The 7,986-nt window shown below is 42.2% G+C and overlaps 1 pseudogene across 1 annotated transcript; it reads left to right on the forward strand.

The window, feature by feature from the left end:
- The first annotated feature begins 1,895 nt into the window (after window positions 1–1,895).
- On the forward strand, window positions 1,896–3,049 carry LOC307186673 (tubulin polyglutamylase complex subunit 2-like; annotated as a pseudogene). Its single transcript has one exon. The product of its transcript is annotated as a tubulin polyglutamylase complex subunit 2-like (transcript).
- The last annotated feature ends 4,937 nt before the right edge of the window (window positions 3,050–7,986 follow it).

Here is a 7,986-nt window from a genome sequence, read left to right on the forward strand (position 1 = left end):
TTAATATATGTATATAAAATATATGTATTATATATATAATATATATATATGTGAAATGGATCTAGAGTCAGGATTTATGGGCCTAGGAATTGAGGAATAGAAATGGGAGTAGCACCATTCACTATTAGCCCTAATTATCCACAAGCAAATTTTTGCTTCTCATCCCCATGACCTCCCATCCCCAGCAGACTTCTGCTCTGCTAGTCTAAAGGACTAAGTTTTAAAAGGAGGAATGCTTGAAGTATCTGAAATACAACAATGATTAATAAGACATAATATCATATGTCACATCTATACATATATCTCACATCTTCTTTATCCATTCAACTGTAGCCAGACACTTAGGCTGTTTCCATATCTTGGCTATTGTGAATAATGCTGCAGTGAACATAGGAATGGAGATATCTCTTGGAGATCCTGATTTCATTTGCTTTGGATATATACCCAGAAGTGGGATTGCTGGGTTATATGGTAGTTCTATTTTTAATTTTTTGAGGAAACTCCATAATGTTTTCCATAGTGGCTGTAAGATACTCTCCTAGCTCCAAAGCATATTCCTATCATGGCATTTGCCATATTCCTTTTGACTATTTTTTATTACATTTTTATGGGTCTTTCTTTTCTATCAAGCAGTGTCTTGAAGGGAATTCTTGTCAAATTCTATGCCTAGGACTTCTCTCCACCTGTCAATGCAGGGGACACGGGTTCAAACCCTGGTCCAGGAAGATCCCACATGCCACAGAGCAACTAAGCCCATGCACCAAAACTACTGAGCCTGTGCTCTAGAGCCCGTGAGCCACAACTACTGAAGCCTGCACGCCTAGAGCCCATGCTCCACAACAAGAGAAGCCACTGCAATGAGAAGCCCGCGCACTGCAACAAAGAGTAGCCCCCACCCACTGCAACTAGAGAAAGCTCACGTGCAGCAACGAAGACCCAATGCAGCCATAAATAAATAAATAAATTTATTATTAAAAAAAAATTCTATGCCTAGCACAAAGTGAGCACTCAGTGTTTGTAAAATTGAGTTGAACTAAGTTGTCTTTCATAAAACTTGCTTTCTTTTTATGCCAAAAAAGGAAAGAAAATGGGAGTTAGAGTTAGAAAAAGAAATAAAAAAAGAAGAGAAAGTAGGTGTGTATTCAAAATGCATTAATAGTAGGGGCTCAGTTAGTATTTTCCGAATAAAATAATAAGAGACTATGAAATGAGCACTAGTACGTATCAGGCATTATGTGAAGCACTGAAAATACAACAATGATTAAGACAAAGTCCCTGCCCCAAAAAAGATTACAGAGGGAACACACAGATTAATGAATAAAAGGAATAGATATCACTGAGTTAATAGCGGTAGGGAAGAGACAAGGACACCCAAGGATAGTCACCAGTTCAGGTCAATGCTCTGTAACCAATTTACAAGTGCTAAACAATCACAACCAAAACTGACCTATACTCTGAAGTTTGGGGAACCTCCCTGGTGCCTTGATAGCACATGTTTCCTACTTGGATACTAAATATTGCCAGTTCTATGAGGTCAACTCGACACATTAGAAAATACTACACGGAAACAACCGCCACTAGGGGCGTCGCGCCGAGGCCGTCCCGCCCCGGTCTCTACGCCCGGCCCGATTGGCCGCACGGCGCTGAGGCCCGCCCCCGCTTCCGCGGCCAGCCCCGCAGGGGCGGGAGGGTCCGGGCGGTGGAGTCGCTGTGTCCCGGCGGCGTGGCGTGGAGCACCCGCCGGGGCCGCGGGAACAAGCGCCCCGCGGAACTGCTACTCCCAGAGCAGCCCCGGCCCCCCATCTCCGCCCCGCCGCGCTCTCAGGCGCCGAGCACTACAACTCCCGGCATGCCGTGAACTTGACGGCCGCGCCTCCAGGGTGGAGTCCGGCCCTCCCGGCCGCCCCGCTCTCCCGCCCCGTCCCCGCCGCTCTCCCGGCCGCGCGCGGAACGGGGACGCGAGCCATGGAGGAGACACCGACCCCGCTACTGGGCAGCCGCAAGCTGCACCTGGAGAAGCTGACCTTGCGGGTCACCCACATCCTAGCATCATCCCAAGGTGTGACAGAGGTGACCATCATAGAAAAGGCGCCTGCTGAATGTCACATGATTTGTTCATGGGAACAAAAAAATAACTGTGCTGCCTGAGGATCTGAAGAACTTTTACCTGATGACCAACGGCTTCCACATGACATGGAATGTGAAGCTGGATGAACACACCGTTCCACTGGGCAGCATGGCAATTAACAGCATCTCAAAACTGACTCAACTCAACCAGTCTTCCATGTGCTCTCTTCCTAACGCACCAACTCTTGCAGACCTGGAGGATGATACACAAGAAGCTAGTGAGAACCAGCCAGAGAAGCCTCACTTTGATTCTCGCAGTGCGATATTTGAGGTGATCCTTGCAACCTGAATGGGAAGGTTTGCCTTGCCTACAAAAGAGGTAAACCAGCATTAGCACAAGACACTGAGATCTGGTTCCTGGACAGAGCGTTATACTGGCATTTTCTCACAGATAACTTTACTGCCTATTATCTCCTGCTTATCACCCACCTGGGCCTGCTCCAGTGGGAGTACGCCTTCACAGCTATGGCATTAGCCCACAGGCCAAGCAATGGTTCAACATGTGTAAACCCACCACCTACAACACAAACCTACTCACGGAAGAGACCGACTCCTTTGTGAACAAGCTAGATCCCAGCAAAGTGTTCAAGAGCAAGAACAAGACATTAATCCCCAAATAGAAAGGGCCTGTTCAGCCTGCAGGTGGCCAGAAAGGGCCCACGGGTCCTCCTTCCACCTCTAAATCCTCCTCTGGCTCTGGAAACCATGTCCGAAAATGAGCGCCCAGCTCCCCGCCAGCCCCACAGCGATGATTTCCAAGCACAGATGCCCCAGGCGTGGCCCAAGCCTCAGATTCTGTGTATGGAACCATAGTCCTCTCTCCATCCGAGTGACAAAATCCTAGGCCTTTTACTTCCATTGGCTTGAGCCCGGAGTTGGAAGGGCATACTCAGCTCTCCCCAAGAATCCTTCTCTCATACCCCTTACAGCAGGTTGTGCCACCTACTAATTCTGGAAGCTGTGGAGAATGTAAGGTGTTGTGTAAGTGACTAAGTAGATCTATTAAGAGCTTTCTTTTCTTTCTACTCCAACCCCCTACCCCTCAGCAGTAATTAGAGAAGTCCCCCATAGAAACCACTGGTTTTGACCTATGAGGCATTAGAACTATGCTGCTCAACTGGTAGCACTTTTTTTTTACATCTTTATTAGAGTATAATTGCTTTACAATGGTGTGTTAGTTTCTGCAGGTAGCCACTTTTTAAAGAGCTAAATTTAAGCCATATTAAAAATGGGAGTATTCATGTGGCTAGTGGAGTCTGTATTAGCACAGAGATGATGAAACATTTCTATCATCACAGAAAGTTCTATTGGGCAGCACTGCATTAGAATACTTTTGCATTACCCTTCCTCAGATCAGTTAATTTTTGTTAAAGAATAATGATACCTTAATTTGATGGGTTATAATGTTCCATGAAAAACCTTGAATATCCATTTTTATGTTCTTTATATCCTTCACCACAAACAGATCTTGCTTTGCTCATTTTCAGTTTCCTATAAAGTTTCTCATCTTCATCAGTTTCCTATAAAGTTTCTTGTTTCCAGTTTTGTGATGTGATATTTGTACGTTTGCCAAAATTATCTTTCTCACTTTTTTTTTTAAAGAAGAGGTGATTCTGCTGTACCATTAAAACCAAAACAAAACAAAACCTACCAAGCATTGCTTTGCCAGGACTCTTCATGCACAGTTTTGATGAAATCAGTCACTGTTGACAAGAGCTTCCACCTGCTCTGCCTACTCACAACTGCTCAACAATTCACGGGGTAGCAGAAAAGGATAGAGAGGAACCAAGTTGTCAAGGATAATAGCTGAGGTTTAGTCTTCCAGAAGCATTTTTCTGCCAAAAGTCATCAAAGGGAGAAACAGCAGTGCCAGATAAGAGATTCCAGCATTTGGCTCCTTCCCCAAGTCAGGGTTAGAAGGGGATTGAGAAGTTGTGTCATCTTCCACTGTGGTAGATGTCCTTCCTCTAGAGCTCATGGAGCCCCTGAATTATTTCTTAAGTCCTAGTCCAGTTCTCGATTTCACAAATGAAGCAGCAGAGGAGCCACGAAACAATGGTGCACTTCAAATCAGTGACAATCAGCTGGAATCCCCAAAGGGCTGTAGACAGAAGAGGGTTCTAATAAGGAAAAATTGAGACCTGCCTCAGGAGGAGCAGAGCATTCAAGAGCAGGAATGGCTACCTAATATGTAGGACCCAGTGCAAAGTGACGATGTGGGACCTTTTGTCCAAAAATCAGGTAAACACTACCATTAGAAGTACTAATATGCAGTAGCAATTCTCATATCAGACAAAATAGACTCTAAAATAAAGACTATTATAAGAGACAAAGAAGGACACTACATAATGATCAAGGGATCAACACAAGAAGATATAACAATTGTAAATATTTATGCATCCAGCATAGGAGCACCTCAATACATAAGGCAAATACTAACAGCCATAAAAGGGGAAATCGACAGCAACACAATCATAGTAGGGGACTTTAACACCCCACTTTCACAATGGACAGATCATCCAAATTGAAAATAAATAAGGAAACACAAGCTTTAAATGACACATTAAACAAGATAGAATTAATTGATATTTATAGGACATTCCATCCAAAAACAACAGAATACACTTTCTTCTCAAGTGCTCATAGAGCACTGTCAAGGACAAATCATATCTTGGGTCACAAATCAAGCCTTGGTAAATTTAAGAAAATTGAAATCATATCAAGTATCTTTTCCAAATACAACACTATGAGACTAGATATCAATTACAGGAAAAAATCTGTAAAAAATACAAACACATGGAGGCTAAACAATACACTACTAAATAACCAAGAGATCACTGAAGAAATCAAAGAGGAAATCAAAAAATACCTACAAACAAATGACAAAGAAAACACGATGACCCAAAACTTACGGGATGCAGCAAAGCAGTTCTAAGAGGGATGTTTATAGCAGTACAATCCTACCTCAAGAAACAAGAAAAATCTCAAATAACCTAAGCTTACACCTAAAGCAATTAGAGAAAGAAGAACAAAAACACCCGAAAGTTAGCAGAAGGAAAGAAATCATAAAGATCAGAAATAAATGAAAAACAAATGAAGGAAATGATAGCAAAGATCAATAAACCTAAAAGCTGGCTCTTTCAGAAAAACAAAATTGATAAAGTATTAGCCAGATGCATCAAAAAAAAAAAGGGAGGGGCTTCCCTGGTGGCGCAGAGGTTGAAAGTCCACCTGCCGATGCAGGGGACACGGGTTTGTGCCCCTGTCCAGGAAGATCCCACATGCTGCAGAGCGGCTAGGCCCGTGAGCCATGGCTGCTGAGCCTGCACATCTGGAGCCTGTTCTCTGCAACGAGAGAGGCCACAATAGTGAGAGGCCCGTGTGCCACAAAAAAAAAATAAAAAAAGGGAGAAGACTAATAGAAATCAAAAAGGAGAAGTAATACTGACAATGCAGAAATACAAAGGATCATGAGAGATTACTACAAGCAATTATATGCCAATAAAATGGACAACTTGGAAGAAATGGACAAATTCTTAGAAAAGCACAACATTCTGAGACTGAACCAGGAAGTAATAGAAAATATAAACAGACCAGTCACAAGCACTGAAATTGAAACTGTGATTAAAAATCTTCTAAGAAACAAAAGCCCAGGACCAGATGGCTTCACAGGCGAATTCTATCAAACATTTAGAGAAGAGCTAACACCTATCCTTCTCAAACTCTTCCAAAATGTAGCAGAGGGAGTAACACTCCGAAACTCATTCTACGAGGCCACCATCACCCTGATACCAAAACCAGACAGAGATTCCACAAAGGAAGAAGACTACAGGCCAATATCACTGATGAACATAGATGCAAAAATCCTCAGTAAAACACTAGCAAACAGAATTCAACAGCACATTAAAAGCATCATACATCATGATCAAGTGGGATTTATCCCAGGAATGCAAGGATACTTCAATATACTCAAGTCAATGCGATAAACCATATTAACAAATTGAAGGAGAAAAACCATATGATCATCTCAATAGATGCAGAAAAAGCTGTTGACAAAATTCAACACCCATTTATGATAAAAACCCTCGAGAAAGTAGGCATAGAGGGAACTTGCCTCAACATAATAAAGGCCATATATGACAAACCCACAGCCAACATCATTCTCAATGGTAAAAAACTGAAACCATTTCTTCTAAGATCAGGAACAAGACAAAGGTGCCCATACTCACCACTATTATTCAACATAGTTTTGGAAGTTTTAGCCACAGCAATCAGAGAAGAAAAAGAAATAAAAGGAATCCAAATTGGAAAAGAAGTAGTAAAGCTGTCACTGTTTGCAGATGACATGATGCATAGAGAATCCTAAAGATGCTACCAGAAAACTACTAGAGCTAATCAATGAATTTGGTAAAGCAGCAGGAAACAAAATAAATGCACAGAAATCTCTTGCATTCCTATACACTAATGATGAAAAATCTGAAAGAGAAATTAAGGAAACACTCCCATTTACCACTGCAACAAAAAGAATAAAATACCTAGGAATAAACCTACCTAAGGAGACAAAAGACCTGTATGCAGAAAACTATAAGACACTGATAAAAGAAATTAAAGATAATACAAAGAGATGGAGAGATATACCATGTTTTTGGATTGGAAGAATCAACATTGTGAAAATGACTATACTACCCAAAGCAATCTACAGATTCAGTGCAATCCCTATCAAATTACCAATGGCATTTTTCACAGAACTGGAACAAAAAAATTCACAATTCATATGGAAACACAAAAGACCCCGAGTAGCCAAAGCAATCTTGAGAATGAAAAATGGAGCTGGAGGAATTAGGCTCCCTGACTTTAGACTATACTACAAAGCTACACTAATCAAGACAGTATGGTACAGGCACAAAAACAGAAATGTAGGTCAATGCAACAGGATAGAAAGCCCAGAGATAAACCCATGCACGTATGGTCACCCTGTCTTTGATAAAGGAGGCAAGAATATACAGTGGAGAAAAGACAGCCTCTTCAATAAGTAGTGCTGGTGTGACTGAACAGCTACATGTAAAAGAATGAAATTAGAACACTCCCTAGCACCATACACAAAAATAAACTCAAAATGGATTAAAGACCTAAATGTAAGGCCAGACACTATAAAACTCTTAGAGGAAAACATAGGCAGAACATCTATGACATAAATCACAGCAGGATCCTTTTTGACCCACCTCCTAGAGAAATGGAAATAAAAACAGAAATAAACAAATGGGACCTAATTAAACTTCAAAGCTTTTGCACAGCAAAGGAAACCATAAACAAGACGAAAAGACACCCCTCAGAATGGGAGAAAATATTTGCAAATGAAGCAACTGACAAAGGATTAATCTCCAAAATATGCAAGCAGCTCATGCAGCTCAATATCAAAAAAACAAACAACCCTTGGGGCTTCCCTGATGGCGAAGTGGTTGAGAGTCCGCCTGCCGATGTGGGGGACGCGGGTTCGTGCCCCAGTCTGGGAGGATCCCACATGCCGCAGAGCGGCTGGGCCCGTGAGCCATGGCTGCTGGGCCTGTGCGTTCGGAGCCTGTGCTCCGCAACGGGAGAGGCCGCAGCAGTGAGAGGCCCGCGTACCACAAAAAACAAACAAACAAACAAAACCCAATCCAAAAATGGGCAGAAAACCTAAATAGACATTTCTCCAAAGAACATATACAGATTGCCCACATACACATGAAGAATGCTCAACATCACTAATTAGAGAAATGAAAATCAAAACTACAATGAGGTATCACCTCACACCAGTCAGAATGGTCATCATCAAAAAATCTACAAACAATAAATGCTGGAGAGGGTGTGGAGAAAAGG

The sequence above is a fragment of the Stenella coeruleoalba genome (assembly GCF_951394435.1).
Source record: "Stenella coeruleoalba genome assembly, chromosome: 5".
NCBI classification, from domain to species: domain Eukaryota; kingdom Metazoa; phylum Chordata; class Mammalia; order Artiodactyla; family Delphinidae; genus Stenella; species Stenella coeruleoalba.